Consider the following 24,637-nt stretch of genomic DNA (forward strand, 5'->3'; position numbering starts at 1 on the left):
AGTGCAGTGATGTGATCTCAGCTCACTGCAACCTCCGTCTCCCGGGTTCAAGCGATTCTCCCGCCTCAGCCTCCCGGGTAGCTGGGATTACAGGCATGTGCCACCACGTCCAGCTAATTTTTGTACTTTTTTTTCTTTTTGAGACAGAGTCTCACTCTGTCACCCAGGCTGAAGTGCAGGGGTGTGACCTCAGCTTACCGCAACCTCTGCCTCCCAGGTTCAAGTGATTCTCCTGCCTCAGCCTCCCAAGTAGCTGGGACTACAGGCACGTGCCACCACACCTGGATAATTTTTTGTATTTTTATTAGAGACGGAGTTTCACCATCTTAGCCAGGATGATCTCAATCTCCTGACCTCGTGATCCACCCGACTCGGCCTCCCAAAGTGCTGGATGACAGGCGTCAGCCACTGTGCCCTGCCTCAAACAGGTATTTGATGTCTATGGATTTATATAGGCACTTGCTCGTTGACCTAGTCTGCCTATGTATTCTTTTGTCCACCGTGGCTTCATTCATTCATCCATCCACCCTTCTACCACCTAGCTGTTCATCCACTCCACTGTCTCCCCCTGAATCCCTCCTTTCACCAGTCACTATGTCATTGACTGCTCACTGTGTGCCGAGCCCTGTTCTAAGTCCCCCCACCTCCACCTGTCCATCTTTTGGGCTGTCCGTCCATCCGTGGTCCTGTCTATAAGTCTCTCTTCTCATCATCCGGTAAACACAGTGTGTGCAGGGGGAGCTGAGGTGGGGACTTGCATCAGCAAAGTATCTTCAACCTAAGAAACAATGCGGCAGGTATGGTGGCTCTCACCTGTAATCCCAGCACTTTGGGAGGCCGAGGCAGGCGGATCACGAGGTCAGGAGTTCAAGACCAGCCTGACCAATATGGTGAAACTCTGTCTCTACTAAAAGTACAAAAATTACCCAGGTGTGGTGGCGGGCGTCTGTAGTCCCAGCTACTTGGGAGGCTGAGGCAGGAGAATCACTTGAACCCAGGAGGCGGAGATTGCAGTGAGCTATGGCACCACTGCACTCCAGCCTGGGCGACAGAGTGAGACTCTGTCTCAAAATAAAAAAAAAACAAGAAAGAAAGAAAGAAAGAGAAAAACTTCAGAGATTCATGTCCAAGGATGCTCATTGCTGTGCGTTTTCTTCCTTAAAAATTGTTTTCTAGTCATGGGATCTTGCTATGTTGGCCAGGCTGGTCTCGAACTCCTGGGACCAAGCAATTCTCCCACCTTGGCCTCCCAAAGTGCTGGGATTATAGGCATGAGCCTCTGTGCCTGGCCTGTTGTGTCTTTTTTCTTTTCCTTAGAGATGGGGCCTCTGTCACCCAGGCTGGAGTGCAGTGGAGCGATCTCAGCTCACTGCAGCCTTGACCCCCAGGCTCAAACGACCCTCCGGCTTCACTCTCCTGAGAAGCTGGGATTACAGACCACAGCCACTGCGCCTGGCCCAAGGTAACATGTTAAGATTGTAGACATTTTGGAAAATACGGATACTGCACTGGATCTGAACTTCCGCCCACCTTCACTCAATTGTTCGTGCCATTTGAGTAGTTTCTTAGTTCTTTTGTTTTCTTCGTTTTTGTTTTTGAGATGGAGTCTCGCTTTGTCTCCCAGGCTGCAGTGCAATGGTGCAATCTCGACTCCCTGCAACCTCCGCCTCCTGTATTCAAGAGATTCTCCTGCCTCGGCCTCCCAAGTAGCTGGAATTACAGGCGTGCGCCACCATGCCCAGCTAATTTCTGTATTTTCAGTAGAGACAGGGTTTCACCATGTTGACCAGGCTGGTCTTGAACTCCTGACCTGGTGATCTGAACACCTAGGACTCCCAAAGTGCTGGATGACAGGTGTGAGCCACTGTGCCTGGCCCAGTTTCCTACTCTTCTTTCTTTTTTCTTTTTTTTTGAGACGGAGTCTTGCTCTATCACCCAGGCTGGAGTGCAGTGGCACGATCTCAGCTCACTGCAACCTCCGCCTCTCAGGTTCAAGCAATTCTTCTGCCTCAGCATCCCGAGTAGCTGGGACTACAGGTGCCCACCACCATGCCCGGCTAATTTTTGTATTTTTAGTAGAGATGGGGTTTCACCGTGTTGGCCAGGATGGTCTCCTGACGTCGTAATCTGCCCATCTCAGCCTCCTGAAGTACTGGGATTACAGGCGTGTGCCACCGCGCCCGGCTGTTTCCTATTTCTGGTACCGCAAGGGTCCTGCCTGTTCTGGGCCCTGCCTGTCTCCAGGGAGTGGTGGTGGTTCCTAGAACTCACCTGCACTTTGCAGACGAGAGCCCAGAGGCTGCAAGGAGCTGGAGCTCAGCCCAGTCCCACTCCGAGGAGACCCCCAGCCTGGGGGGTGTGACTCCCCCACCCTGCAGTGCTCTTCCCACCACCCCAGGCTGTGGATTCGGCCTGGAGACCAGGGAAAGGCGAGGAAGCTGCTTTCATCTGCCCAGCGGCCAGGGACCACACCTCGCAGCCGGCAAGGGGCCCTGGCGGGAAGGCTGTGGGGTCGGGGCCCAGGAAGGTGTTCAAACTCCAACAAACACTCAGCCAGGGCCGGGAGGCAGCCAGGAACCACCAGGGCTGATCCTGACTCTGCCCCGTCCTCGGCTGGGATGGGGGCTCCCCAGGGCACCTTCTGGGGGAGATCTCAGGTCCTGTTTTGGGTTCTGTGATGAAGGGGGGGGAACAAAGAGAGAGAGGGAGGAGAAGAGAGAGAGACAGAGAGCTAGCTAGAGACAGAGACAGAGAGCGAGCTAGAGACAGAGACAGAGGCAGAGACAGAGCGGCAGAGACAGCCTACTCGGGAGGCTGAGGCAGGAGAACTGCTTGAACCTGGGAGGTAGAGGTGGAGACAGAGAAAGAGATAGAGAGAGACCAGAGAGGCAGAGACAGAGATAGAGATAGAGATAGAGAGACGGAGAGACATAGAGAGACAGAGACGTAGTCATAGGAAGCAGAGACAGAGAGACAGACACAGAGAAAGGGAAAAAAATAGGGACAGAGAGACACAGAGAGACAGAGATAGAGAAAGACAGAGACAGAGATAGAGAGACACAGAGAGAGACAGAGACAGACACAGAAACAGAGAGACGGAGAGAAAGGCAGAGAGGCTGAGACAGATAGAGACACAGAGAGACAGAGAGACAAAGAGACACAGAGAGAAGCAGAGACACAGAGACAGAGACAAGAGACAGAGACAGAGACAGAAGATACAGAAACTAGCAGGGAGAGACAGAGCCCACAGAGACACAGAGACACGGAGAGCTAGAGAGAGACAGCGCGCAGGAGCCAGGGACACGGGAGAGGCGCCCACACTTGCGAGGCGGGAAAGGAGGCCGGTGGGCTGCAGGTGCGCGGAGGTCTGCCCCTCTGGCCCCAGCTCCGGCCCCAACCCCCATGCAGAGGAGAGAAGTCCCCGCCGCCTCCGCCTCCGCGGTTGATCGGCCTCATAGCTGCGGCAGAGCCGGCGGGGATCGGGGTGGCCTCATCTCCCTCCGCAGCAGCCGCAAGGCAGGGGGACCCGGCCCAGAGACCCCAACACCGCCGGCCGGCGGCAAGGGCCAGGAGGAGTCCTGTCCCATCTCTGCCCCTTGGTAATAGGGATGGGGGTCAAGATCTGAACCACCCCCGCCCCCACCCCCTGGTCTGCCCAGGCACCATCTCAGCCTCTGACCCCCTAAAAGGTGTGCACAGAGCATCCTTCCTGCCCCAGGTTCCAGGGCAAGGTGGGGGGGCTTGGCCCCCAGCACATAGTGGGTCTTGACACCTCTTTGTTCTGGAAACGGAGCGTCCTTGGGGGCCCGAAGCCTGCGCCCTCCCTGCCAGTTCCCAGCTGAAGCCTTGAAGCCGGGCACAGTCAGAACCCACTCCTGGGCCCCCGTGGGGCCTGGGCCAGCCTCGGTGGCCACGCCTGTCAAATGGGGCCGCGTCTCAGCCACAAGGGAGGCGGTGACAGTGACTTCAGGGCCTCGGCACCTCCTGGCACGCAAGGACCGAAGTCCAGGCCAGCTCCTGTCCCCCGTCTCCGTACAGGGTTGGCGTGGGGGTGGGAAGTGACCAGGACCAGCTTGCCCCTGGCTCTGTGAGGCTCGGCTGGGGGCAGGACCCCACCAGCTTCTGTGTGCTCCTGCCTTCTGAGCTCTGCCAACCCGTGTTTCCATCCTAGGGGGGTCACGAGGGCAGGAACTGCCAGACCTGTCACAGACCAGGGCACTGAGGCTGGAGCAGAGGCCCCGCCTGTGCCTCCCACGACCCCCAGCCCTTGCCCTCCGGGGCATAGGTGCCAAGGACCACTCGGACCTCGACATCTAGAGCAGCCAAACCCCCAAACCCAGGGTTCCCCTAAGCCTCACCTGGGGTCTTCCCCACCTCCTGGTGTGGGGTCTCCCTCCCCTCCCCAGCAGCCGGGGCCAGGCTGAGCGTACCCTGGGCTCTGGTTCATTCTAGCACAAGGCTTATGCAAGGCACATGGCACAGCCCATGCCCCCAGCCCCACTGCCAGGACCATCCCAGCCCGGGGAGAAGGCAGAGCCCCTTGTATTTCGTAATGCTCAAAAAAACAGAACAAACAAACAAATTCAAAAATTAACTGCGTGTGGTGGCTCACACCTGTGGTCCCAGCTACTCTGGAGGCTGAGGTGGGAGGATCGCTTGAGCCCAGGAGGTCGAGGCTGCAGTGAGCTATGCTGGCACCACTGCACTCCAGCCTGGTGACAGAGGGAGACCCAGTCTCAAGGCATAAAAAGAGAAGGACATTCTGTGCCAAGGAGCCCGTGAGCCACGGCTGGGGGTGGCTTTGGAGCATTTGAAGTCACCGCCAATGACCCGGCCCAGGTGCCCCTGCGGGGGGAGGGGAGGCCGGCTTAGGTCCAGCAGGCAGGCCAGCGTGTTGGGGTGGGGCATCCAGATGTTGACCCCCATTCCTATTCCCAAAGGGCAGAGACAGGACAGGACTCCTCCTGGCCCTCGACGCCGGCCTGTGGGTGTTGGGGTCTCTGGGCTGGGTCCCCGGCATTGTGGCTGCTGTGGAGGGAGATGAGGCCACTCCAATCCCCGCCGGCTCCAGCCATAGCAACCAAAGCTGATTCAAGTCCCGACTCGGAGACAGGCCGGATCGGCCGGGAGGTGACACGGCGACGCCGAAACTCCCTCGGCCGATGCCATGTAGGGAGGGGGTGACACCCGGAGACCGCCTGGCGAGCCGGCCCTGGGAGGGTGGGAGCACCAGGGCCTCCCTCGCTGTGGGGGTTCTCACCCCCAGACAGCCCGGGCCACAGGACCTGGCTCCCAGCCACCCAGAAAGGCTTCGTAATCTAAAGACTGCTTGGCCAACTGTCCTCTCCATCAATGCAGAAAAATCATTAGGCACCGGTCCCAAGACCCCGATCGTAAACCGGCCGGTCCCCGGGGCCCTCACCCGGGCGGCAAATGGCATCCAGGGGAGGCCCCGGGCCCCGAGGCGCCCGCCCCGCCCGGCCCTCTGCGCCGAGCCTCTTCCGATCGATTTTATGAAGCAGCTCCGGGTTCGTCAATGCTCCCGCTCTGGCTTTATGCCCCTGTTTAAAAATTCTTAATTAAGCAGGTTTTTTCTGTTTACACTTGAACTAATTACACTTTTAAAACCAACAATAAAACATTAGGCCCAGGCTATTAAGGGCTTCGGTGCAGGCCTGCGGCCGGCCCAGGGGGCAATTCAGGAACTAGGCCCTTCCATGGGAGATAGGAGTGCCCGGCGGCAGGCGGGTGCCTGGCGTCCCTCAAGAGGGTCCCCGGGCCTTATCCGCCTTCCCGGAGGGTAGGGAGGGGACAGCAGGCGCCCGGATGAGCCGCGCTTCCGCCCGCCCGGACGATGGCCCTATTGATCGCAGCAGCTTCCCCACGGCTCATCTTCTGGGGCATCCTCGGAAGACAAGGTCCGTGCCAGGGAGGGCCTAGGGGTGGCCAGAGTGAGAACCGGAGGGCTGGGAGGGTTTCCGGCGGAAGACTCGGGTGCCCAGTCAGCAGACAGTGACAATGGCCCCTGGTGTCCTGAAGGTCATTCAATGGCCCTGTCCCAAGGGTGGGAGCCTATTTGGGACTGGGGCAACACGTGTTGGGAACCATTCGCGTTTCCAACAAAGCCCCCCATCCCCTGATGGGCATCTGAAGCTCTGTCTGAGCTGGACTGAAGCCGGCCTCCCCTCCCCCCGCAGGGGCGCCTGGGCCGGGTCATTGGAGGTGACTTCAAATGCTCCAAAGCCACCCCCAGCCATGGCTCACGGGCTCCTTGGCATGGAATGTCCTTCTCTTTTTATGTCTTGAGACTAGGTCTCCCTCTGTCACCAGACTGGAGTGCAGTGGTGCCAGCATAGCTCACTGCAGCCTCGACCTCCTGGGCTCAAGCGATCCTCCCACCTCAGCCTCCAGAGTAGCTGGGACCACAGGTGTTAGCCACCACATTCAGTTAAAGTTTGAATTTGTTTGTTTTGTTATATGAGATGGAGTTTCACTCTTGTTGCCCAGGCTGGAGTGCAATGGCACCATCTTGGCTCACTGCAATCTCCACCTCCCGGGTTCAAGGGATTCTCCCGCCTCAGCCTCACAAATAGCTGAGATTATGGGCATGAGCCACCAGGCCCTAATTTTTGTAGTTTTGGTAGAGACGGGGTTTCACTATGTTGGTCAAGCTGGTCTGAAACTTCTGACCTCAGGTGATCCACCTGCCAGCCTCCCAAAGTGATGGGATTACAGGCGTGAGCCACTGTGCCCATCCCTAATGTTTGAAATTTTTGTACAGATGGGGTCTTACTAGGTTGCCCAGGCTGGCCTTGAAGTCCTGAGCTCAAGCTGTCCTCCCACCTGAGCCTCCCAAAGTGCTGGATTACAGGCGTGAGCCACCGCGCCTGGCCAGCCTCCACCAGCTTAGGCCTTATCTACCTCCGCCCGTCCCTCGGCCCAGCTTGGCAGCCGCCCCAGAGAGCTTCCCGAACCTGATGTGAGCCTCCTGAGCTCCTCAGACTCTAAGAATTTTCGAGGCGTGGGGCTTTCTAGGCTGTATCTGCAGGTTGAGCACTGGTACCTGGGGGGCTGCTCTGAAGACAGCCCTAGGGTCCCCTCGGGGTCCGCTGGGCCTTGGTCTGCCCCCTCTCCACGACCTCATCTCACCCACAGCCCTGCCATCCAGCCTGCGTCCCAGGAGAGATGCTGCCCTCCTTCCCACCCGCCCCTGTGGTCACCCTCTCCAGCATCCTCGGGGGCTCACCCTGAGCCTCCCTCGAAAACACCCCTCTGCCGTGTCCCCACAGTCCTCACCTCGAGACCAGGCTCTGAAACTTTCTCTAAAGGATCAGGTAGCCAGTGTTTTTGGGTTTCTCAATTGGACAGTCTCTCTCAGGACTGCTCAGCTCTGCAGTGGCGGTGAGACCACCACAGACAACATGTGAGTGGCCGTGCATGTGTGTCGATAAAACCATAAAAACAGGCCGGCCGGGCGCGGTGGCTCACGCCTGTAATCCCAGCACTTTGGGAGGCCAAGGCGGGTGGATCACCTGAGTTCAGGAGTTCAAGACCATTCAGCCTGATCAACATGGTGAAACCCCGTCTCTACTAAAAGTACAAAAATTAGCCGGGCGTGGTGGCGAACGCCTGTAATCCCAGCTACTCGGGAGGCTGAGGCAGAAGAATCGCTTGAACCCAGGGGGCGGAGGTTGAAGTGAGCCGAGATTGCACCACTGCACTCCAGCCTGGGGACAGAGCAAGAGTCTGTCTAAAAAAATAATAAAAATAAAAATAAAATAAAATAAAAATGCAAAAATTAGCTGGGCATGGTGACAGACACCTGTAATCCCAGCTACTTGGGAGTCTGAGGCAGGAGAATCACTTGAACCCGGGAGGCGGAGGCTGCAGTGAGCCGAGATTGCAACACTGCACTCCAGCCTGGGCGACAGAGTGAGACTCTGTCTCAGAAAAAGAAAAAAAAAAGCAAGAAAAAAAGTGTCATTCAAGGTGCTAACATATAACGCTTTTTTCTGTCTTCTGTGATCTCTCTCAACTTTTCATGGTTTTCTTCAATGTGCTCCTTCAATGTGTAAATTTTATTTTATATATTTTTCAGAGAGGGTCTCAGTGTCGCCCAGGCTGGAGCGCAGTGGTGCAGTCACAGCTGGCTGAATTCTGGACTTCCTGGGCCCAAGCGATCCTGCCAGCTCAGCCTCCCAGGTGGCTGCCACCGCAGGCACACACCACCGCTGTGTTAGTCCGTTTTCATGCTGCTGATAAAGACCTGCCCAAGACTGGGAAGGAAAAGGTTTAATAGACTCACGGTTCTACCCGGCTGGGGAGGCCTCACCATCAAGGCGGAAGGCAAGGAGGGGAAGTCAGGCCTTACGTGGACGGCACAAAGAGAGGGCTTGTGCAGGGAGGCGCCCGTGTTTAAACCATCGGATTTCGTGAGACCCCTTCACTATCACGAGAACGGCGCAGAAAAGACACGCCCCATGATTCAGACACCTGCCGCAGGGTTCCTCCCACGACACGTGGAAACTGTGGCAGTTACAATTCGAGAAGACTTGTGTGTGGGAACACAGGCAAACCACGTCAACCACCCTGACGAATGTTTTGATTGTTGTGGAGATGGGGGCCTCACTGTGTTACCCAGGCTGGTCTCAACCTCCTGGGCTCATGTGATCCTCTCACCTTGAACTCCCAAAGTGCTGAGATCCCAAAGGCATGAACCACCATGCCAAGCCTAAAATTTTGTAAATGTAAGTTATTATTGTGAATTTGACCATTCATCTTTCTGTTAGGCAATGTCAGGTTTAAATACGCATATTGAAACAATTTCATCATTTGGTTTAAAAATATCAGCTATCTGGTTTTTGGTTTTTTTTTTTTTAGATAGTTTCACTTTGTTGCCCAGGCTGGAGTGCAGTGGTGCCACCCTGGCTCACTGCAACCTCCACCACCCAGGTTCCAGCGATTCTCCTGCCTCAGTGGCCTGAGTAGCTGGGATTACAGGCATACGCCACCACACTCAGCTAATTTTTGTATTTTTTAGTAGAGACAGGTTTTCACCATGTTGGCCAGGGTAGTCTCAAACTCCTGACCTAGTGATTCACTCGCCTCAGCCTCCCAAAGTGCTGGGATTACAGGTGTGAGCCACCACGCCCAGCCAGCTATCTGGTTCTTTAAGAATATGTGAATTGTCCAGAGAATCGCCTGAATTAGGCCATTTGTGTTTTGTAGATTGAGTGAGCATATGTGTTTGATTCTGACTAGAACAACTGAAACACGGAACAAAAGTAACCTGTTTTTTATTTCACTTCCTCTCTTTTTTTTTTTTTTCAGACGGAGTTTCGCTCTTGTTACCCAGGCTGGAGTGCAATGGCGTGATCTCGGCTCACCGCAACCTCCGTCTCCTGGGTTCAAGCAATTCTCCTGCCTCAGCCTCCTGAGTAGCTGGGATTACAGGCTGCACCACCATGCCCAGCTAATTTTTGTATTTTTAGTAGAGATGGGGTTTCACCATGTTGATCAGCCTGGTTGGTTTTGAACTCCTGAACTCAGGTAATCCACCTGCCTTGGCCTCCTAAAGTGCTGGGATTACAGGTGCCTGCCACCATGCCTGGCTAATTTTTTTTTTTTTTTTTTTTTTTTTTTTTTTGGTATTTTTAGTAGAGATGGGGTTTTACCATGTTGGCCAAGCTGGTCTCGAACTCCTGACCTCAGGTGATCCACTCGCCTCGGCCTCCCAAAGTGCTGGGATGACAGGCGTGAGCCACTGCATCCGACTATTTTAATTCTTATTGCACGCCTATTCTACCAACTCTCTCACACACTCACCTGGTTCTCGCTTTGGGTCTCACTGAACTCTCGTGAGCTGTGGGACACTGGACCTCTGTGGCCCTCGGCGCAGTGACTTCTAGGTGCAAACAGAGCAGCGTGGAATATCTAAACACACACCTTTTGAGGCTCTCCCCTGCTCATGGGCATCCTCCACTGTTCCACTGGACTTCACTTATAAAACACAAGTTCAAGCCAGGGGCAGTGGCTCACACCTGTAATCCCAGCACTTTGGGAGGCCGAGGCGGGCAGATCACCAGGTCAGGAGTTTCAGACCAGCCTGGCCAACATGGTGAAACCCCATCTCTACTAAAAATACACACACACAAAAAAAAATTAGCTAGGTGTGTTAGTGCATGCCTGTAATCCCAGCTACTCAGGAGGCTGAGGCAGAAGAATCGCTTGAACCGGGAGGCAGAGGTTGCCATGAGCAGAGATCATGCCACTGCACTCCAGCCTGGGCAACAGAGCAAGACTGTCTCAAAAAAACAAAAAAACACAAATTAGCTGGGTGTGGTGACATTTGCCTATAGTCCCAGCTACTCAGGAGGTTGAGACAGGACAATCGCTTGAACCCAGGAGGGAGAGGTTGCAGTGAGCTGAGAATGTGCCACTGCACTCCAGCCTGGGCAACAGAGCGAGGCTCCATCTGAAAGAAAAAAGAGTATTAGTCTGTTTTCAAGCTGCTGATAAAGACATACTTGAGACTGGGTGATTTATACAGGAGAAGAGGGTTTAATGGACTCACAGTTCCACGTGGCTGGGGAGGCCTCACAATTATGGCAGCAGAAGGCGAGGAGGAGCAAGTCACGTCTTACATGGACGGAGGCAGGCAAAGAGAGGGCTTGTGCCGGGAAACGCCCCCACTTAGAAGCAGCAGATCGCGTGGGACTTGTCCACCATCACAGGAACAATACTGGAAAGGCCTGCCCCGACAATTCATTTTTTTTTTTTTGAGACGGGGTCTCGCTATGTTGCCCAGGCTGGAGTGCAGTGGCTATTCACAGGCGCAATCCCACTACTGATCGGCACGGGAGTTTTGATCTGCTCCGTTTCCGACCTGGGCCGGTTCACCCCTCCTTAGGCAACCTAGTGGTCCCCCGCTCCCGGGAGGTCACCATATTGATGCCGAACTCAATGGTCACAGCCGATTGGCTTGGCGCACTACAGCCCAGAACTCCTGGGCTCAAGCGATCCTCCCACCTCAGCCTCCCGAGTAGCTGGGACTACAGGCACGTGCCATCGCACCCCACCTGCCCCCACAATTCAGTTACCTCACACCAGGTCTCTCCCACAGCATGTGGGAATTCGTGGTGAGATTTACAGGGAGGCACAGCCAAACCATATCAAATAATAATAATAATAATATAATGGTAGACTTTATGTTACATCAATTTCACCTCAATTTTTTATTGTACTTTATGGATTGATTTACTGATTTGTTTTCGAGACAGGGTCTTGCTCTGTCGTTTAGGCTGAAATGGAGTGACACAATCTCGGCTCACTGCAACCTCAACCTCCTGAGTTCAACTGATCCTCCCATCAAAGCCTCCAGAATAGCTGGGACCACAGGTATGAACCACCATAACTGGGTTTTGTTTTATTTATTTATTTTCTTTGAGATGGAGTCTTGTTCTGTCACCCAGGCTGGAGCGCAGTGGTGCGATCTCGGCTCACTGCAACCTCCGCCTCCTGGGTTCAAGTGATTCTCCTGCCTTGTCCTCCCAGGTAGCTGGGACTACAGGGGCATGCCCCCATGCCCAGCTAATTTTTGTATTTTTAGTACAGAGGGGGTTTCACCATGTTGGCCAGGCTAGTCTTGATCTCCCGACCTCATGATCCTCCCGCCTTGGCCTCCCAAAGTGCTGGGAATTACAGGTTTGAGTAACTGAGGCTGGCCTCTTTTTTTTTTTTTTTTTTTTGAAACAGGGTCTCACTCTGTCACCCAAACTGGAGTGTAGTGGTGTGATGTCAGCTCACTGCAACCTCCGCCTCTCAGGCTCTAGCTATTCTTCTGCTTCTGCCTCCCGAGTAGCTGGGATTACAGGTGCCCACCACTAACCCCCAGTTAATTTTTGTACTTTTAGTAGAGATGGGGTTTCACTATGTTGGCCAGGCTGGTCTTGAACCCCTGATCTCAAATGATCCAAGTGCCTAGGCTTCACGAAGTGCTGGGATTACAGGCATGAGCCAACATACCCAGCCAATAACTGGTTTTTGGTATTGTTAATTTTTAGTAGAAACGAGGTCTCACTGTATTGACCAGGCTGGTCTTGAATTCCTGAGCTCCAGCAATCCTCCTACCTAAGCCTCCCAAAGTGCTGGGATTATAGGCATGAACCACTGTGCCCAGATCATTTTTTGTTGTTGTTTTTAAGACGGAGTCTCACTCTTATCACCAGGCTGGAGTGCAGTGGCATGATCTCAGCTCACTGCAACCTCTGACTCCCGGGTTCAAGAGATTCTCCTGCCTCAGCCTCCCAAGTAGCTGGGATTGCCCGGTTAATATTTGTATTTTTAGCAGAGATGGAGTTTCACCACGTTGGCCAGGCTGGTCTCGAACTCCTGGACTTGTCATCCATCTGCCTTAGCCTCTCAAAGTGCCGGGATCACAGGTGTGAGCCACTGTGCCCGGCTGATTTTACCTTTTTTTTTTTTGAGACAGAGTCTCATTCTGTTGTCCAGGCTGGAGTGCAGTGGTGCCATCTCAGTTCACTGCACCCTCTACCTCCCAGCTTCAAGTGATTCTCCTGCCTTAGCCTCCCGAGTAGCTGAGACTGCAGGCGTCCAGCTACAGTGGCGTCACCGCCACGTCCAGCTAATTTTTGCATTTTTAATAGAGATAGGGTTTCACCATGTTACCCAGGCTGCTCTCCAAGTCCAGCCTCAGGTGATCTGCCCACCTTAGCCTCCCAAAGTGCTGGGATTACAGGCAGGAGCCACTGTGCCTGGCCCTATATTTTCCATTTTTTAATTGCCCTTTTTTTTTTTGAGACAGAGTTTTGCTGTGTCGCCCAAGCTGGAGTGAAGTGGTGTGATCTTGGCACACTGTAACCTCTGCCTCCTGGGGTTCAAGCGATTCTCCTGCCTTGGCCTCCAGAGTAGCTGGGATTACAGGCACTTGCCAGCACGACTGGCTGATTTTTTGTGTTTTTAGTAGAGACGGGGTGCAGTGGGGACCTCTGAACTGGGACAACCTAGGCAAAGGGGTAGCCGGGCACCAGGCTGGGGACCTCCCACGCCTCTCCACACGCAGAGGCTCCGGCTCATTCCAGAGGGCGGCCTGGATTTTCGAGGCTGGTCCAGATCATGGATTCTGTCTCTTCCTGACAGGAGGGCTCCCCTGCACTTTGGCCACCAGCTGTCCAGGGCCCCCTTCCTTCTCATGGACCTGGGACAAGTGAGGGGCTCAGGTGAGTTAACACCTGACTGAGGATGAGTCTCTCTCCTCCCGGCAGGGCCCTGGGTGAGACCCCCATCAGGGGCCGCCAGCAGCTGGTCAATCCAGAGTCTGCCTTGAGGCTGCAGGATTGCAGGGTCGGGTGTATTCCTGGGCTGAGGGCAGCTGATTCTGTTTTTGGGGAAGAGCCACTCTGGGGAGACCCCTGTATCCAGCGTGGCCCAGCTGGTGGGGAGGACGGTCTTCAGGTCACAGTGGCCCCCTGCCCCGTGTGGGGAGGGACAGAGGGCATGGCAGGTGGATGGCAGCAGGTCCCCTGGGGACCCCTTGGGGACAGGCACGTGGCAGGAGACACTGGCCTGGGGTGGAGGTCACGGCTGGAGACGCGGGACATTCCCAGCAGCCTGGGGCGGGGGCTCCACAGGGGCCAGTCCAAGCCCCCTGCCAGCGGCCAGCCTAGCTTTCTGGCCCGGGCGTCTTCCAGAGTCTGGGGCGGGGAGAGCATTTCTGAGAAGGGAAAGAGTCCCTCAGGGTCTCGGGGTTTCTGAGAACCGTTTCCACCTCTTCTCAGAAGTGCCTCCCCCAGACCCATCCCCGGGCCCCAGCCTGACAGGCATTAAACCTCCACTGCAGGGCTCTGGGAGGGGGTGAGCTCCCCGTCCCTGGGGAGTGCAAGAGACGCGGAGATGGAGGCCAGGCTGGGGACGAAGTCTTCCTCCGAGCCGGTGAGGGTCTGTTCCCAGCTTAGACAGGGGCACGAAAGTCAGCTGTGGCCCCTTCAGTGTTGGGGAAACTGAGACGCAAAGACGAGAAGACCCGCTCAAGCCATTCGCTGGGGTTCAGAGAGGGGAACCGAGTAGGTGGGGCGTGGCCTCATCAGGGGGCAACTGACGAGGGGCGGAGCGGATGGGCGGGGCTTTGTTGGGCGGGCGTGGTAGATGGGCGGGGCTTTGGTGTAGGGGCTGAGAATGTGGGCGTGGCTTTTGCGGAGGGGTGTGGCCTGCGTGTGGCTGCTTTTGGCAGTGGTAGGTGGGCGTGGCTTTTTTGCGGAGGGCGTGGCAGGAGGGCGTGGCTTTGGTATAGGGCTGAGGGTGTGGGCGTGGCTTTGTGGAGGGGCGTGGTCTGCGTGTGGCTTGCTTTCTCCGGGGGCGTGGCGCCCAGTCCCCTAGAGAAAAGAGGACTTTTGCGACCTCCCTCCCTCCGTTCCACGTCCAGGCTCTGGAGAAGCGACACACAAAACGAAGTCAGCCGGCCTCTCCCTGCAGGAACTGAGGGCCTAGCGGGGCAGGGGTGTGGACCGTGGCGGTGGTTCACTGGACACGGACTCAATGTCATTCTGGCCCCGCAGCCCCGGACTTGCTGGTTTGGAACTGCACCCTACTTCACCCTCGCCGCAAATCATCTGTCTCACATATGGGGAAACTGAGGCTCTGAGAAGCCAAGCGGCTTGTTTGAGGCCCACAGAGGGTCTGAACTCGGGTCCAGCTGCCTCTAGAAGGTTTACAGAGAACCCGGGTTCATTCTCGCCCAGACGATCAATTTCCCAACTCATACAAAATCGTCCTCAAACTGCCAACCTCCTTCCTACCAGGCGGCTCCAGAAAGAAATGCCCCCTGTCTGTTGGGGCTGTAATCCTAGCACTTTGGGAGGCCGAGATCAGGAGATCGAGACCATGCTGGCTAACACGATGAAACCCGGTCTCTACTAAAAATACAACAAATTAGGGCTTGGTTGTACGCGCGTGTAATCCCAGCTACTTAGGAGGCTGGGGCAGGAGAATCGCTTGAACCCGGGAGGCAGAGGGTGCAGTGAGCCGAGATCGCGCCACTGCACTCCAGCCTGGGCCACAGAGTGAGACTCCCTCTGAAAAGAGAAAAGGAATGCCCCCTGTCTGTCGGGCGCTGTGGCTCACGCCTGTAATAGCACATTGGGAGGCTCCGGTGGGAGGATCATGAGTCAAGAGATGGAGACCATCCTGCCCAGCATGGTGAAACCCTGTCTCTACAAAACAAAACAAAAATTAGCCGGACATGGTGGCCCGCCTCTGTAGTCGGGAGGCTGAGGCAGGAGAATCACTTGAACCCAGGAGGCGGATGTTGCAGTGAGCCAAGATGGTGCCACTGCACTCCAACCTGGCGACAGAAACTCCATCTGAAAAAAAGAAGAAAAAAAAAAATAGGCCGGGTGCAGTGGCTCACACCCATAATCCCAGCACTTTGGGTGGCCAAGGCAGGCAGATCGTGAGGTCAGGCATTATAGACCATCCTGGCCAACATGGTGAAACCCGGTCTTTACTAAAAATACAAAAGTAAGCCAGGTGTGGTGGAGCAGTCCTGTAATCCCAGCTACTCAGGAGGCTGAGGCAGGAGAATCGCTTGAACCCAGGAGGCGGACGTTGCAGTGAGCCGAGATTGCACCATTACACTCCAGCCTGGGTAATACAGTGAGACTCTGTTTTAAAAAAAAAAAAAAAAGGGGCCGGGCACGGTGGCTCATGCCTATAATCCCAGCACTTTGGGAGGCCGAGGCGGGTGGATCACGAGGTCAAGAGATTGATACCATCCTGGTCAACATGGTGAAACCCCGTCTCTACTAAAAATACAAAAATTAGCTGGGCACGATGGCGCGTGCCTGTAGTCCCAGCTACTTGGGAGGCTGAGGCAGGAGAATTGCCTGAACCCAGGAGGCGGAGGTTGTGGTGAGCCGAGATTGCGCCATTGCACTCCAGCCTGGGTAACAAGAGCAAAACTCCGTCTTAATAAAAATTAAAAAAAAAAATTACAATCTGGAGAAGGGCCAGTCAGGACTGGTGACGTGCACCTGTGGTCCTGGCTCCTCTGGAGGCTGGGGTGGGAGGATCTCTTGGGCCCAGGAGGTCGAGGCTGGCACAGTGAGCTGTGCTTGTGCCACCGCACTCCAGCCTGGGAGACAGGGTGAGACCCTGTCTCAAAACAAAACTAAAGCATCCGTTCTGAATCCGGCGTCTTCTGCCTGTCTCTGCAGCCTTTCGGAGCACCCCTCGTTTGCAGCCTGGACGCTGCTCCCAGACCTCCTCTTGTCTCCCCTCCTGCCCTCCAGGTGATCCCAGAAATGACTTTTTTTTTTTTGACGGAATTTCACTCTTGTCACCCAGACTGCAGTGCGGTGGCGTGATCTCGGCTCACTGCAACCTCCACCCCTGAGGTTCAAGCGATTCTCCCGCCTCAGCCTCCCGAGTGCTGGGATTACAGGTGCACACCACCACTATGCCTGGCTAATTTTTTGTATTTTTAGTAGAGATGGGGTTTCACCATGTTTGTCAGGCTGGTCTTGAACTCCTGACCTCAGGTGATCCATCCACCTTGGCCTCCCAATGTGCTGGGATCACAGGTGTGAGCCACCTCGCCCGGCCCCTCCGTGATATTCTAATTACACATTCATTTGTTTTTCTCTTCCACGAGAACAGGTCATGTCCAGTGTGATCACCACAGTGCCTGCAGCCCCCGTCCAGGGATTGGTGCACAGCAGGGATTCAAGAGCTTTGTGTAGACATTCAGGAATGTGGGTTTCGGTCCCACTCAGAGGGAGGGCCTCCAGACCTCAGGGACACGAACGTCAGCCTGGCTGGGCTCATCCAGAGGTGCCCCCCGTGAACTGCCTGCCCCCGGCACCTCCTGGAATCCCCCTTCCCCCTACATTCAAGCCCATGGATGCCTGAAGACTGGGGTGCAGGGCCTTCCAGCGGGGGTCTCAGCCTCTCCTGCGTCCTTCCCGGGTGAGACGCGGCAGGTATGCCGTCTCTATCACAGGAGGTACACAACCCTTAACCACAAAATCCCAGACCCTTGGGGCAAGGGGTTCTGGGGCTCCTTACTGGATTCAAATCCAGACAAAGCCATTTACCAGTGGTGGGACCTCTCACGAGTGTCTCAGTTCTGGAAAAGGGGAGAAGAATGGAGAGCCTTGCAAGCCCCTTGTGGGGATTAAAGTAAATGATACAGCCTGGGCGAGGTGGCTCATGCCTGGAATCCCAGCACTCTGGGTGGCCCAGGCAGATGGATTGCTTAAGGACGGGAGTTCGAGACCAGCCTGGCCAACATGGTAAAATCCCGTCTGTACCAAAAAATACAAAAATTAGCCGGGCGTGGTGGCACACACCTGTAGTTGAGGAAGCTGAGAGGTGGGAGGATCTCTTGAGCCCAGGAGGTTGAGGCTGCAGTGAGCCAGGATTGTACCACTGCCCTCCAACCTGGGTGGCAGAGCAAGAGCCTGTCTCAAAAAAATTTAATTTAGGCCGGGTGCGGTGGCTCACGCCTATAATCCCAGCACTTTGGGAGGCCGAGGCGGGTGGATCACGAGATCAAGAGATTGAGACCATCCTGGCCAATGTGGTGAAACCCTGTCTCTTTAAAAAAAATTTTTTTTATTAAATTAAATTTAATTTAAAAATAGGCTGGGCGTGGTGGCTCACGCCTGTAATCCTAACACTTTGGGAGGCCGAGGCGGGCAAATCTCCTGAGGTCAGGAGTTTGAGACCAGCCTGGCCACCATGGAAAAACCCTGTCTGTACTACAAATACAAAACTTAGCCAGGTGTGGTGGTGGGGGCCTGTAATCCCAGCTACTCGGGAGGCTGAGGCACGAGAATGGCTTGAACCCGGGAGGCGGAGGTTGATGTGAGCTGAGATCGTGCCACTGCACTCCAGCCTGGGCAACAAGAGTGAGACTTTGTCTCAAATAAATAAATAAATAAATAAATTAGTTGATCCTTAGCACCGGGGTCAGTCACATGACCCAACGCGGTGGTTGTTACACTATTTTTCTTGTTTGTTTTGTTTTCGAGACAGAGTCTCACTCCGTCACCCAGGCTGGTGTGCAGTGGTGCGATCACGGCTCACTGCAGCCTCTCTCTCTGGACTCAAGCGGTCCTCCCACCTCAGCCTCCAGAGTAGCGGGGACTACAGGCATGCACTACCATGTTCTGCTAATTATTATTATTATTTTTTTTTTTTTATTTTTTTTTTTTTGAGACAGAGTTTCGCTCTTGTTACCCAGGCTGGAGTGCAATGGCGCGATCTCGGCTCACCGCAACCTCCGCCTCCTGGGTTCAGGCAATTCTCCTGCCTCAGCCTCCTGAGTAGCTGGGATTACAGGCACGCGCCACCGTGCCCAGCTAATTTTTTTGTATTTTTAGTAGAGACGGGGTTTCACCATATTGACCAGGATGGTCTCGATCTCTTGACCTCGTGATCCGCCCGCCTCGGCCTCCCAAAGTGCTGGGATTACAGGCGTGAGCCACCGCGCCCGGCCTCTGCTAATTATTTTTTAGTTTTTTTGTAGAGGTGGGGTCTTGCCATGTTGTCCAGGCTGGTCTCAAACTCCTGGCCTCAAGCGATCCTCCCACCTCAGCCTCCTGAGTAGCTGGGACTACAGGAATGCACCACCGTGCTCAGCTAAATGTTTTGTGCAGTGGGTCTCGCTCTGTTGCCCAGGCTGGTCTCCAACTCCCAGGCTCAGGGGATACTTCCACCTCAGCCTCCCATGGTGCCGGGACTGCAGGTGTGAGCCACCGCGCCTGGCCAAGCTGTTATCTTTAGCTGTTTTCCAGGCCCTTTGCCAATTTGCTCGCATGGGAGCATGGTCCAATCCTGTAGATGTGGAAACTGAGGCTCTGAAAGCAGCCAGCACCCATCCAGACCCCTGTGTCCGCCTTTCCCCGGCTGGCCATGCCGGGTTGCAGAGGATAAAGCCGTGAGCCGTTATCAGCGGGGGCTGTGGTGACGGATGAGATGGAGAATTCCTGGCCGTTGCCGAGCCGCCCCATCGATCGGGCGTTTCAGCCTCCGTGGCCGGCCACGATTAATTTATGTGGGACTGGAGAACACTAATTAAGTCTGTTTAAGAGGAAGTTAACTTTAATGCCCTGACCACCCGCCTTAAGCACCATCAGAATGGCTGAGAGGTTCTGCCCACGCGGGAGGGCCACCCCAGACTCGGCGATACTTCCTCCGGGGACTGCCCGGTGTCCAGCCTGGGATGGGACCCACACTGGCCCATCCCACGCTGTCGAGTCACCAAGAGCTGGCTCCCAGCCCCTGATGGCTTCAGCAGTTTCCACCCGTGCAGACAGGCAGGGCAGTCCCTGATTTGAGAGCCCGGGACTGGCCTGTGGGGCTGGCCTCCTACTGCGTGCCACCAGCCTTCGTGTGATCTCGCCTCTAGGGCTGAGGCCGAAGACTGGCACACAGTAGGTGCTCGATCCATGCTTGCCAAACCAGAGCTTGCTCATGGAATCCTGAATGCTCCCACTGGAACTCAGTGCAGCGACCGCTCTTGAGAGCAGTTGGGGCCGGTCCCTCCACCTGCTTGAAACCCCATATGGCTCCCCAGGGCCCTCCGGAGCTCAGAATCCCTAACTGGAACTTTGGGAGGCTGAGGCAGGACCATCCCTTGAGGCCAGGAGCTCAAGACCAGCCTGGGCAACATAGTGAGACCCCATGTCTACAAAAAATTAAGAAATTACCCTGCGCCAGGCACGGTGGCTCACACGTGTAATCCCAGCACTTTATTATTTTTATTTATTTATTTATTTATTTATTTATTTATTTATTTATTTATTTTAGAGACGGGGTTTCGCTATGTTGATCAGGCTGGTCTCAAACTCCTGACCTCAGGTGATCTGCCTGCCTCGGCCTCCCAAAGTGCTGAGATTACAGGCGTGAGCCACTGTGCCCGTCCAATCCCAGAACTTTGGGAGGCCGAGGCGAGCAGATCACGTGAGGTCAGGAGTTCAAGACCAGCCTGACCAACACAAGGATACCCGGTCTCTACTATAAATACAAAATTAGCCAGGTGTGATGGCGCATGCCTGTAATACCAGCTACTCGAGAGGCTGAGGCAGGAGAATCACTTGAATCCAAGAGACGGAGGTTGCGGTGAGCCAAGATCGTGCCATTGCACTCCAGCCTGGGCAACAAGAGCAAAACTCTGTCTCAAAAAAAATAGAAAGAAAGAGAGAAAGAGAGAGAGAAAGGAAGGAAGGGAGGGAGGGAGGGAGAAAGGAAGGAAAGGAGGAAGGGAGGGAGGGAGGGAGGAAGGAAGGAAAGGAGGAAGGGAGGGAGAGAGGGAGGGAGGAAGGAAGGAAAGGAGGAAGGGAGGGAGAGAGGGAGGAAGGGAGGGAGGGAGGAAGGAAGGAAAGGAGGAAGGGAGGGAGAGAGGGAGGGAGGAAGGAAGGAAAGGAGGAAGGGAGGGAGAGAGGGAGGGAGGAAGGAAGGAAAGGAGGAAGGGAGGGAGAGAGGGAGGGAGGAAGGAAGGAAAGGAGGAAGGGAGGGAGAGAGGGAGGGAGGAAGGAAGGAAAGGAGGAAGGGAGGGAGAGAAGGAGTGAGGAAGGAAGGAAAGAAAGAACCCTGCTATGGTGGCACCTGTAGTTCCAGTTACTCAGGAGGCTGAAGCAGGAGCATCGCCGGAGCCAGGAGGTCGAGGCTGCAGGGAGCTGAGATCCAGCCGCTGCGCTCCAGCCCGGAGGAGTCTCTAGGGCTGCCCCTTCACATCTCCGAGGCTTCGCACATGCTGGTGTCTCTGCCAGAGGTTCCTTCCTGCTTCCCTTAGCCGATGTCCCCCGACTCATCCCCCAGGCCCCAGTCCCCGCAGCCCTCCCATCCCCCCAGGCCAAGCCCTCAGCCCCTCTGCCCCTGGTCCCCAATCTTGAGTCTTCCGCTTTGATCCCACCCGAACCCCACAGAGCCGGGAATGCCCGTGTCCAGCTGCCCCTAGACCATTCCCCCGACGCACCCACTCAGCCTCCAAATCCCCCAAGGTGGGGTCTGTGCACAGAGAGGTTCAGACCACCCTGGTATCTGAATGAATGAATGAATGAATGACACAGTTCACACAACAGCCCTGTAATCAGGTTTTACCATTATCATTATTATTATTATTTTAAGACAGGGTCTCGCTCTGTTACCCAGGCTGGAGGGCAGCGGTGCAATCACAGCTCACTGCAGCCTCCACCTTCCGGGCTCAGGCGATCCCTCCGCCTCAGAGTACCTGGGACTCCAGATGCGTGCCTAGCTAATTTTTTTGTACTGTTATTAGAGACGAGGGGTCTCCCTATGTTGCCCAGGCTGGTCTCGAACTCCTGGGCTCAAGCGATCCTCCTGCCTCAGCCCCTCAAAGTGCTGGGATTACAGGTGTGAGCTACCACACACGGCCCCATTATTAATTTTAGTATTTTATTATTATTTTGTCATTGAGACAGAGTCTCGCTCCGTTGCCCAGGCTGCAGTGCAGTGGCGTGATCTCTGCTCTCCGCAACCTCTGCCTCTCAGGTTCAAGCGATTCTCCTGCCTCAGCCTCCCGTGTAGCTGGGACTCCAGGCACCCGCCACCCCTCCCGGCTAATTTTTGTATTTTTAGTAAAGACTGGGTTTCACCGTGATGGCCAGTCTGGTCTTGAACTCCTGACCTCAGGTGATCCACCCGCCTCGACCTCCCGAAGTGCTGGGATTACAGGCGTGAGCCACCGCGCCCGGCCTTATATTATTACCAGTACCTGCTGACTGCTGCCCCTCAGTTTCCTCATGTATAAAATGGGTGGTGGCCGGGTGTGGTGGCTCCCAGCACTTTGGGAGGCCAAGGCGGGTGGATCACCTGAGGTCAGGAGTTCGAGACCAGTCTGGCCAACATGGTGAAACCCTGTCGCTACTAAAAATACAATAATTAGCAGGCGTGGTGGCAGGTGCCTGCAATCCCAGCTACTCAGGAGGCTGAGGCAGGAGAATGGGCTTGAACTCCGGAGGCAGAGGTAACAGTGAGCCAAGATCGCGCCACTGCACTTCAGCCTGGGAGACAGAGCAAGACTCTGTCTCAAAAAAAAAAAAAAAACGGCCTGGATATTGGGAGGCCAAGGCAGGAGGATCACTTGAGGCCAGAAGTTCGAGACCAGCCTGAGCAACATAGTGAGACCCCCCCATCTCTACAAAAATGGGGAGGTGATGGGTGCTGGGAACCGGGAGGTTGGAGAAGGCACTCCCGGGGGAGATGACCCTGATGCTGAGACCCCAGGGAGCCGGAAGGAGATGCGGAAGGGCAGCTCCCAGGCGAGGGCACAGCAAGGGCAGAGGCCCTGTGTCAGGAAGGAGCTGGGAAGGTTCCGGCAGCGGCAATGGGCAAAGGGAGACAGCGAGTGGAGAGTGAGTGAAGACGGAACCGTGGAGGTCAGCCAGGTCGGATGAGTGTGGGTTTTCTCTTCAGGGCACTGGGGAGCCATGGACGATTCTTGAGCAGGGTAGGGCTGTCATCTGATTATTTATTTATTTATTATGCTTACTTTTATTTTTATGTTTTTGAGACAAAGTCCTACTCTGTTGCCCAGGCTGTGCAGTGGCCTGATCTCGGCTCACTGTAACCTCCGTCTCCCAGGTTCAAGCGATTCTCCTGCCTCAGCCTCCCAAAGCGCTGGGATCACAGGCGTGATTTTTTTTTTTTTTTTTTTTTTTGACGCAGGGTCTTGCTGTGCTGCCCAGGCTGGAGTGCGGTGGTGCAATCCTGGCTCACTGCAGCCTCCACCTTCCAGGCTCAAGTGAGCTTCCATCTCAGCCTCCCCAGTAGCTGGGACCACAGGCGCACCCTACCACGCCCAGCTAAAAACTGTTTGGTATTTTTAATTTATTTAATTTATTTATTTTTAATTTTTTTATTTTTGAGACAGAGTCTTACTCTGTTGTCCAGGCTGGAGTGCAGTGGCGCCATCTCGGCTCACTGCAGCCTCCGCCTCCCGAGTTCAAGTGATTCTCCTGCCTCAGCCTCCCGAGTAGCTGGGACTACAGGCGCACGCCACCACGTCCGGCTAATTTTGTATTTTTAGTAGAGACGGGTTATTGAGCTGGGCGTGGTGGCTCACACTTGTAATCCCAGCACTTTGGGAGGCCGAGGCAGGGGGATCACCTGAGGTCGGGAGTTCGAGACCAGCCTGACCAACATGGTGAAACCCCGTCTCTAAATAAATAAATAAAGAGACGGGGTTTCACCACGTTGACCAGTCTGGCCTCGAACTCCTGGCTTAATGTGATCCACCCACCTCGGCCTCCCAAAGTACTGGGATGACAGATGTAAGCCCCGCCCCTGGCCTGTAGTAAATACAGTTGTTGTTTTTTTGGTAGAGACGGGTCTCGATGTTGCCCAGACTGTTCTGGGCTCACGTCCTCCACCGGCCTCGGCCTCCCAAAGTGCTGGGATCACAGGCGTGCGCCGCCACGCCCGGCCCACATTTCTTGAGACCACCCCGAGACCCAAATCTGAGCCCCCTTCCTGCACTCCCGGCCCCGCCACCAACTAGCCTCCCTCTCAGGCGACATCTTCATTACGGAGCTGAGTTGTTTAAATAAATGAATTAATATTGACGAACCATCAGTGACCTAATAAATGATTAGTTAAGGTGCACATACATCACGCCGCGGGGACGCCAGGAGCCCTTAATTACTGCTGCGGAGGGGCCGGCAGGGCCACGGCCACTGCCCTGCACCCCTGGGTCCCCAGACCCCTGCCCGGCCGTCCGGCTGCCCCCAGGGTCACAGGGGCTGGGCAGGAAGGCAGGCCTTGACTGTCTCTCCCTGTCTCGCCATCTCTGACACAGTCTCCCGGCACAGATCATCTGTGGAGCGTTGACTCAGCCTCAACCCAGCCTTCGAGCCTCCCCACCTGCCCCCAACATCTCTTCCCTGGAAGCCACCAGGGCTGGTGGCTGAAAAAACATGACTTTAGGGCCGGGCGCAGCAGCTCACACGTGTAATCTCAGCACTTTGGGAGGCTGAGGCAGGAGGATCACCTGAGGTCAGGAGTTTGAGACCAGCCTGGCCAACATGGTGAAACCCCGTTTCTACTAAAAATACAAAAATTAGCCGGGCGTGGTGGCATGCGCCTGTAGTCCCAGCTACCCGGGAGGCTGAGGCAGGAGAATCACTTGAACTCGGGAGGCGGAGGCTGCAGTGAGCCGAGATCACACCATTGCACTCCAGCCTGGGCCACAAGAGCACCCAGAGCTTTGGGAGGACAACACGGGGCCTCACTTGAGTCCAGGAGGTCAAGACCAGTCTGGGCAACATAGCAAGACCCATCTCTCGCTTGCTCTCTCTTTTTTTTAATGCTGTTTTAGACTGAGTCTTGCTCTGTCCACCCAGGCTGGAGTGCAGTGGTACGACCTCACCTCCCTGCAACCTCCGCTTCCCAGGTTCAAACGATTCTCCTGCCTCAGCCTCCTTAGTAGCTGGGATTACAGGTGCGAGCCAACACGCTCAGCTAATTTGGAAGACTCTATCTCTACAAAAAGGTGGGGCGTGGTGGCTCATGCCTGTAATCCAAGCACTCTGTGAGGCCGAGGAGGGTGGATCACAAGGCCACGAGTTCAAGACCAGCCTGGCCAAGATGGTGAAACCCC

General features: G+C 55.2%; 1 long non-coding RNA gene across 1 annotated transcript; it reads left to right on the top strand.

Moving 5' to 3' along the window:
* The first annotated feature begins 1,133 nt into the window (after nt 1-1,133).
* Nucleotides 1,134-15,013, top strand: LOC135272683 (uncharacterized). The gene is made up of 5 exons (XR_010340685.1): nt 1,134-1,462; nt 8,099-8,346; nt 11,300-11,397; nt 13,159-13,238; nt 14,441-15,013. It is a non-coding gene; the product is annotated as an uncharacterized LOC135272683 (long non-coding RNA).
* Nucleotides 15,014-24,637: the final 9,624 nt, after the last annotated feature.

The sequence above is a fragment of the Aotus nancymaae genome, unplaced genomic scaffold (assembly GCF_030222135.1).
Source record: "Aotus nancymaae isolate 86718 unplaced genomic scaffold, 86718_ANA_hifiasm-v0.15.2.pri h1tg000124l, whole genome shotgun sequence".
Taxonomy (NCBI): domain Eukaryota; kingdom Metazoa; phylum Chordata; class Mammalia; order Primates; family Aotidae; genus Aotus; species Aotus nancymaae.